The sequence below is a fragment of the Octopus bimaculoides genome, unplaced genomic scaffold, assembly GCF_046866305.1.
Source record: "Octopus bimaculoides isolate indiv1 unplaced genomic scaffold, ASM4686630v1 contig148, whole genome shotgun sequence".
NCBI lineage: Eukaryota > Metazoa > Mollusca > Cephalopoda > Octopoda > Octopodidae > Octopus > Octopus bimaculoides.
In genome coordinates, this window is record NW_028315398.1 from 1 (window position 1) to 7,500 (window position 7,500).

General features: G+C 64.1%; 2 non-coding genes and 1 pseudogene across 2 annotated transcripts in view; all 3 read left to right on the forward strand.

Annotated features, from left to right (window-relative positions):
- The first annotated feature begins 395 nt into the window (after positions 1 to 395).
- LOC149129122 (small subunit ribosomal RNA) lies at positions 396 to 3,198 on the forward strand (annotated as a pseudogene).
- Positions 3,199 to 6,013: 2,815 nt separating this feature from the next.
- On the forward strand, positions 6,014 to 6,172 carry LOC149129123 (5.8S ribosomal RNA). Its single transcript, XR_016240437.1, has one exon. It is a non-coding gene; the product is annotated as a 5.8S ribosomal RNA (ribosomal RNA).
- A 510-nt stretch (positions 6,173 to 6,682) lies between these two features.
- LOC149129124 (large subunit ribosomal RNA) overlaps positions 6,683 to 7,500 on the forward strand; it is a 5,185-nt gene continuing 4,367 nt past the window's right edge. The window contains exon 1 of the ribosomal RNA XR_016240440.1: positions 6,683 to 7,500. This exon is cut by the window's right edge and continues 4,367 nt beyond it. This is a non-coding gene — a ribosomal RNA (large subunit ribosomal RNA).

Sequence of the window (7,500 nt, forward strand, 5' to 3'; positions counted from 1 at the left end):
GAAACCGCCTCGCTTCTTCAACCCGCACCGGCGCCCGTCCTACCGCAGCGGCCCGGTGTGCGGCAGTCGGATCGCAAACCGTTTCTACTCGGCGAACTCTTTTTCTTCCGTCTGGCGCGCTTTTCCGCTGCTACAGCAGAGCGGCGGATTAGGACGCGTAACGTACGTACGAACGAACGGCTACCGCAGCAGCAGCAGCGGCGGCCGCGATTTTTCAGGCTTCTCCTCCTCCTCCTCCTCCTCTTCGCTTTCGTTTGCTCTCCGCGCGGCGGCGGCGGCGATGGCAGCAGCGGGACTTCCGCCTCGACATCCGCCTCGACTTCCGCTCTCAGCCGACCGACGCGACGGTGACGCTACTACAGCGACGACGACGACGACGACGACGACGACGACGATACCTGGTTGATCCTGCCAGTAGTCATATGCTTGTCTCAAAGCTTAAGCCATGCAAGTGTAAGTTCATGCCGTAAACGAATGGTGAAACCGCGAATGGCTCAGGAACCGGACCTAATCCTCGGGACCGTATTCCTCACCGCGAGGAGAGTGGATAACTGTGGCAATTCTAGAGCTAATACATGCAACCGAAGCCGCGATCGCAGGTCGCACCCGGGCGTCGGGCCGAAAAACGGCTTCCGGCAGCAGCAGCGGTCTTCGTCGCCGCAGCGCCTCCGCGTGCTCGGCGTCGTCCCAGCCGCTGCCGGTCGTCGCCGGCGCCCGCTCGGCCGGGTTGGTTCCGGGACTGCTCGCCAGTTCCCGCCGCCGCCGGTCGCGACGATACGGTCGGCCTTCCGCATTGGTCGCGGCGCAAATATTAGACTGAGACCGACGCGTACGGGCCGTCGCAGCAGCCGCCGTCGCCGTGCTTCGCACGCGCGCGGGTCTAGGCGTGCGTCGGCTTCACGCCCCTTCGATTTTGGTGACTCTGGATAACTGTCAGTACGATCGCACGGGCTAGTATCGACTAGCCTTCGCGCGACGGGTCCCCCGCGAGTCCGCCCTATCAACTGTCGACGGCCCGGTAAGTGCCGACCGTGGTGGCAACGGGTAACGGGGAATCAGGGTTCGATTCCGGAGAGGGAGCATGCGAAACGGCTACCACATCCAAGGAAGGCAGCAGGCGCGCAAATTACCCACTCCCGGCACGGGGAGGTAGTGACGAAAAATAACGACGCGGGACTCTGTCGAGGCCCCGCGATCGGAATGAGTACACTTCAAATCCGTTAACGAGGATCGACCGGAGGGCAAGTCTGGTGCCAGCAGCCGCGGTAATTCCAGCTCCGGTAGCGTATATTAAAATTGTTGCGTTTGAAAAGCTCGTAGTCGGAATTCGGGTCTCGAAAACGTGCCCCAGCACGTTCGGGGCGACGGCGCCGTCGCGGGCGTGCCTCGCGCGCGTCCGCTTCGGTCGTCCGTTCGCACTCCCGGCCCTATTCGCCGGTGCGTGCGCGGTCGGGCCGCGGAGCTCTGCGCGCATCGTCGCTGCGACGGTCTCTCCGGTAGCCCGTCACCCGCCTCCGTAGCTTCCGCTTCCGTCCTCTCGGTCGGTCGGTCGGTCGGTCGGCATCGGCATCGGCACGCGATCGTTCGGCCTCGCCGCCGTCGTCGCTGCTGCTGCCGCCGCCGCCGTCTCCTCCGTCGCTTGCGGCGGTACGCGGTGTTTTCGGGGGAAACAAACGGGGGTCGAGCGTCGCCCGGGGCATCGCCGCTCGCACGCGTTTCGGTAGCGCGTCCACCTCCCGGTCGTTTCGGCCCGCACGGTTCCTCCGAGGGTGCTCTTCGCCGAGTGTCCGAGGCGGCCGGTACGTTCACTGTGAAAAAATTAGAGTGCTCAGAGCGAGCCCCGCCGGCTTGCATACGAAAAGCATGGAATGATGGAAAATGGCCTCGTCCGCGCGTCATCCGTCGGTCTCCGTTCACGACGAGGCAATGATCGAAGGGAGCGATCGGGGCCACTCGTATTGCGACGTTAGAGGTGAAATTCTTGGATCGTCGCAAGACGCACTGCAGCGACGGCGTGTGGCAAGCACGTTTTCCTCGATCAAGAGCGAAAGTCGGAGGTTCGAAGACGATCAGATACCGTCGTAGTTCCGACCGTAAACGATGCCGACTGGCGCTCCGCCGGCGTTCGCTTCGATGACCCGGCGGGGAGCCTGCGCGGGAAACCATAGTCGGTTCCGGGGGGAGTATGGTTGCAAAACAGAAACTTAAAGGAATTGACGGAAGGGCACCACCAGGAGTGGAGCCTGCGGCTTAATTTGACTCAACACGGGAAAACTCACCCGGTCCGGACACCGGTAGGATTGACAGATCGATAGCTCTTTCTCGATTCGGTGGGTGGTGGTGCATGGCCGTTCTTAGTTGGTGGAGCGATCCGTCTGGTTGATTCCGATAACGAACGAGACTCCGGCCTGCTAACTAGCGCGTCGATTAGTGCTTTTCCGGTAGCGAGGCGGCGCCGAAGCCATCGTCGGTAGCTCCGCGCGCGGCCCGTGCTTGCCGTTGCCGCCGCTCTCCTTCGCGTCCGGCGCTGCGGCCGCGTCCGGCAACTGCCTTCTTAGCAGCCTTTCGTGCTCCGCTCCTCGCGGGTTGGTGTGCGGGTTGGTCTGGGATGGCGGTTCGCACGCGGCGTGGTTGCGGCGTCGGTTGCGGAGCGGCGGCGGTGACTCGGTCGGCTCGGCCCGCGCGAGCCCGGCGGCGGCACGCCGTCGCGCCCGGGCCAGTCGGTTGGCGAACGCAGCGCTTCTTAGAGGGACGGGCGGCAGAAAGCCGCACGAGGCGGAGCGATAACAGGTCTGTGATGCCCTTAGATGTCCGGGGCCGCACGCGCGCTACACTGGAGGTATCAGCGGGCGCGTCTCCCCCGGCCCGAGAGGGTCGGGAAACCTCTGAACCACCTCCCGTGATAGGGATCGGGGCCTGGAACCAACCCCGTGAACGAGGAATTCCCGGTAGGCGCGGGTCATCAGCCCGCGTCGATCACGTCCCTGCCCTTTGTACACACCGCCCGTCGCTACTACCGATCGAACGGTCCGGTGAGGTCCTCGGATCTGGCCGACGAGTTCGCTTACGCGCGGCGGCGTTCCGCGCCGTCGCCGGCGCGTTCTCTGATGGCCCGGAGAAGACGACCGAACCCGATCGCTTAGAGGAAGTAAAAGTCGTAACAAGGTTTCCGTAGGTGAACCTGCGGAAGGATCATTACCGCAGCAGCAGAAGCAGCCCTGCTCCGCTCCTCCGTCTCCTCCTCCTCCTCGCCTTTCCGGCGCCAGCCAGCCGGTTTCGTAAGTCGCGGCCGGGCCCCCTCGCACTCGTCGGCCCTCTAACAGTGCAGCCTCAGCCTCAGCCGAGCAACGAGCAAGTAGAAGCGGCGGCGTCATCAGCGGTGGACGAAGCCCGCAAATCGTTTCCGCTGTCGTTATGCTTCCTTCTCGTTCTCTCTCTGGCAGCTGCCGACCGCGCAGTTTTCACCCAGCCTGCGTCCGCCCGAATACAGTGCGCTAGGCCGACGGTGCTGCACGCTTTGCGGCTCCACGAACCTCAATATCTCTCTCGCCTCCTCCTCCTCGCCTTTCCGGCGCCATCCAGCCGGTTTCGTAAGCCGCGGCCGGGCCCCCTCGCAATCGTCGGCCCTCTAACAGTGCAGCCTCAGCCTCAGCCGAGCAACGAGCAAGTAGAAGCGGCGGCGTCATCAGCGGTGAACGAAGCCCGCAAGTCGTTATGCTTCCTTCTCGTTCTCTCTCTGGCAGCTGCCGACCGCGCAGTTTTCACCCAGCCTGCGTCCGCCCGAATACAGTGCGCTAGGCCGACGGTGCTGCACGCTTTGCGGCTCCACGAACATCAATATCTCTCTCGTCTTCCTTCCTGGCGTCGGCCGGCCAACATCGCCGTCGTCGTCGTCGTCGCCTCCTCCTCGCCTTTCCGGCGCCATCCAGCCGGTTTCGTAAGCCGCGGCCGGGCCCCCTCGCAATCGTCGGCCCTCTAACAGTGCAGCCTCAGCCTCAGCCGAGCAACGAGCAAGTAGAAGCGGCGGCGTCATCAGCGGTGAACGAAGCCCGCAAGTCGTTATGCTTCCTTCTCGTTCTCTCTCTGGCAGCTGCCGACCGCGCAGTTTTCACCCAGCCTGCGTCCGCCCGAATACAGTGCGCTAGGCCGACGGTGCTGCACGCTTTGCGGCTCCACGAACATCAATATCTCTCTCGTCTTCCTTCCTGGCGTCGGCCGGCCAACATCGCCGTCGTCGTCGCCTCCTCCTCGCCTTTCCGGCGCCATCCAGCCGGTTTCGTAAGCCGCGGCCGGGCCCCCTCGCAATCGTCGGCCCTCTAACAGTGCAGCCTCAGCCTCAGCCGAGCAACGAGCAACAAGCAACGAGCAAGTAGCAGCGGTGAACGAGGACTGCAAATCGTTTCCGCTGTCGTTGTGCTTCCTTCTCGTTCTCTCTCTGGCAGCTGCCGACCGCGCAGTTTTCACCCAGCCTGCGTCCGCCCGAATACAGTGCGCTAGGCCGACGGTGCTGCACGCTTTGCGGCTCCACGAACATCAATATCTCTCTCGTCTTCCTTCCTGGCGTCGGCCGGCCAACATCGCCGTCGTCGTCGCCTCCTCCTCGCCTTTCCGGCGCCATCCAGCCGGTTTCGTAAGCCGCGGCCGGGCCCCCTCGCAATCGTCGGCCCTCTAACAGTGCAGCCTCAGCCTCAGCCGAGCAACGAGCAAGTAGAAGCGGCGGCGTCATCAGCGGTGAACGAAGCCCGCAAGTCGTTATGCTTCCTTCTCGTTCTCTCTCTGGCAGCTGCCGACCGCGCAGTTTTCACCCAGCCTGCGTCCGCCCGAATACAGTGCGCTAGGCCGACGGTGCTGCACGCTTTGCGGCTCCACGAACATCAATATCTCTCTCGTCTTCCTTCCTGGCGTCGGCCGGCCAACATCGCCGTCGTCGTCGCCTCCTCCTCGCCTTTCCGGCGCCATCCAGCCGGTTTCGTAAGCCGCGGCCGGGCCCCCTCGCAATCGTCGGCCCTCTAACAGTGCAGCCTCAGCCTCAGCCGAGCAACGAGCAAGTAGAAGCGGCGGCGTCATCAGCGGTGAACGAAGCCCGCAAGTCGTTATGCTTCCTTCTCGTTCTCTCTCTGGCAGCTGCCGACCGCGCAGTTTTCACCCAGCCTGCGTCCGCCCGAATACAGTGCGCTAGGCCGACGGTGCTGCACGCTTTGCGGCTCCACGAACATCAATATCTCTCTCGTCTTCCTTCCTGGCGTCGGCCGGCCAACATCGCCGTCGTCGTCGTCGTCGTCGCCTCCTCCTCGCCTTTCCGGCGCCATCCAGCCGGTTTCGTAAGCCGCGGCCGGGCCCCCTCGCAATCGTCGGCCCTCTAACAGTGCAGCCTCAGCCTCAGCCGAGCAACGAGCAAGTAGAAGCGGCGGCGTCATCAGCGGTGAACGAAGCCCGCAAGTCGTTATGCTTCCTTCTCGTTCTCTCTCTGGCAGCTGCCGACCGCGCAGTTTTCACCCAGCCTGCGTCCGCCCGAATACAGTGCGCTAGGCCGACGGTGCTGCACGCTTTGCGGCTCCACGAACATCAATATCTCTCTCGTCTTCCTTCCTGGCGTCGGCCGGCCAACATCGCCGTCGTCGTCGTCGTCGCCTCCTCCTCGCCTTTCCGGCGCCATCCAGCCGGTTTCGTAAGCCGCGGCCGGGCCCCCTCGCAATCGTCGGCCCTCTAACAGTGCAGCCTCAGCCTCAGCCTCAGCCGAGCAACGAGCAAGTAGAAGCGGCGGCGTCATCAGCGGTGAACGAAGCCCGCAAGTCGTTATGCTTCCTTCTCGTTCTCTCTCTGGCAGCTGCCGACCGCGCAGTTTTCACCCAGCCTGCGTCCGCCCGAATACAGTGCGCTAGGCCGACGGTGCTGCACGCTTTGCGGCTCCACGAACATCAATATCTCTCTCGTCTTCCTTCCTTTCCTCGCCTCTGCGTCGGCCAGCATCAGCAGTGCTGGTAGGCGTAGTAGTAGTAGTAGCAAATACCGAAACCCTGGACGGGGGATCACTCGGCTCGTCCGTCGATGAAGAGCGCGGCTATCCGCGTGAACTGATGCGAATTGCAGGACTCAGTGAACATCGACACCTCGAACGCACATTGCGGCCCCGGGATCCCATCGTCCCGGGGCCCCGTCCGGTCGAGAGGCGGTCACGACACGAAAAAGCCGTCCGCCGTTGCAGCAGCAGCAGCGGCGGGGAGTCGGGAGTCGCAGGAAAGGGCGCGCGCCGTGGAAGCGGGCGGGCAGCGTGAACAGCTCGCCTTTCGTTCTCGCTACTGCTTCTGCTTCCGGCACGACTAGCGAGCGCGCGCCGCTCGATCCTCCGTCTCCCGCAATGCCAGACCGTCATCGCTGCGACACCTGCCACGGAGCGGCCGACATGTGCAGTAGCAGCAGGGAACGCACCGTCCGCCGTTCGTGCGCACTCTTCTGCCTGCCGCCCTCGCCGTCGTTGCCTCCTCGTATTACTCCGTGGCTGCCGCCGCCGCCGCCGCCGCCGCCGCAGCCGTCTGCATCTTCGGTCGGTGTTCGCTCTGTGGATCTCGTTTGCGAGCGTTCGTGCAGGCCATCGAAGACGACGACGACGACGACGACGACGACGACGACGACGAATCGAATGCGGTTTGCCGCAGCGACGACTTTTTATTTTTTTCTAAGCTGCCCTCGACTCGGACGAGACTACCCGCCGAACTTAAGCATATCGCTAAGCGGAGGAAAAGAAACCAACCGGGATTCCCTAAGTAACGGCGAGTGAACCGGGAGAAGCCCAACGCCGAATCTCGTCGGCCGCGCCGGTCGTCGAGAGCTGTGGCGCAAGGGTCGTACACGGTCGATCGTTTCGCCCGGCTAGGTTCGGAGTCCCCTCGATCGGGGCTGCCCAGAGCGGGTGCCAGGCCCATTCGGAGCCGGCGGCGATCGGCGGTGTTTCTTTTCGGCCCGAGAGTCGGGTTGCTTGGGAACGCAGCCCAAAGCGGGTGGTAAGCTCCATCCAAGGCTAAATACGGGGACGAGTCCGATAGCCGACAAGTACCGCGAGGGAAAGTTGAAAAGAACTTTGGAGAGAGAGTTCAAGAGACCGTGAAACCGCCCAGGGGTAAACGGGTAGGACCGCTCACCGCGATCGCGAGGGGACTCAGTCCGCTGCCACTTTCACCCCCGCCTCCTAAGGCGCCGTCGTCGCCGACGAACGCGTCGGTGGCGGCCGCTCGTTTCCGCGGGCGGTCGTCTGCCGCCTCGTCGGCGCTCGATTTCCGTGGCGCCGGCATCGGACGCACTTCCCCTCCGATCCGTCGTCGCGACCCGTTCCCGTCGGGCCGGTAGGCGCGCGGCGTCCGCAGGTCGCAGACGAGCGCCTCGGCGTCCGGAACCCGTTCACGCGGGGACCGACCGGCGTCGGGATCCACGCGCTTCTCTCGACCGGGCCCGTCGCTCCACGAAAGCGCAGGCACGGCTAACCGACGGAGACGGGCTAACGCA